Below are 345 nucleotides of genomic sequence, written 5' to 3' on the forward strand. Positions count from 1 at the left end.
ACAAGCGAGACAGATAACCTAAAGGAGAGAGAGTTGGGATGTCTGCAGTGAAAGCAGAACCCACGGGCCAGAGGGAGTAGTAAACAAATTAAACACAGCAGGCAGAAAGGTGGATAAAAACACCTGGGGGGGGAGGGAGTGAACGACGGAGTGTGAAGAGAGGGAGTGAAGGGCGTGGCGGAGAGGGGGAGGGGGAGTGCAGAGAGTGAGGGGGGGCAAGGGAGGGGGATACCGATCACTCCGGTTACCGATCTTCAACGCCCGAGGCCTCTGCGGCGCGAATAACACGATAATCACGCGCGCAATTGACTCAAAGGTTAAACGCCCCGCGCTGCAACAGAATGG

The 345-nt window shown here is 56.5% G+C and overlaps 1 protein-coding gene across 1 annotated transcript in view; it reads right to left on the minus strand.

Annotated features, from left to right (window-relative positions):
- LOC119581727 overlaps window positions 1-345 on the minus strand; it is a gene marked incomplete in the record, with an annotated part of 43949 nt that overhangs the window by 34851 nt on the left and 8753 nt on the right.

The sequence above is a fragment of the Penaeus monodon genome, chromosome 15 (assembly GCF_015228065.2).
Source record: "Penaeus monodon isolate SGIC_2016 chromosome 15, NSTDA_Pmon_1, whole genome shotgun sequence".
NCBI classification, from domain to species: Eukaryota; Metazoa; Arthropoda; class Malacostraca; order Decapoda; family Penaeidae; genus Penaeus; species Penaeus monodon.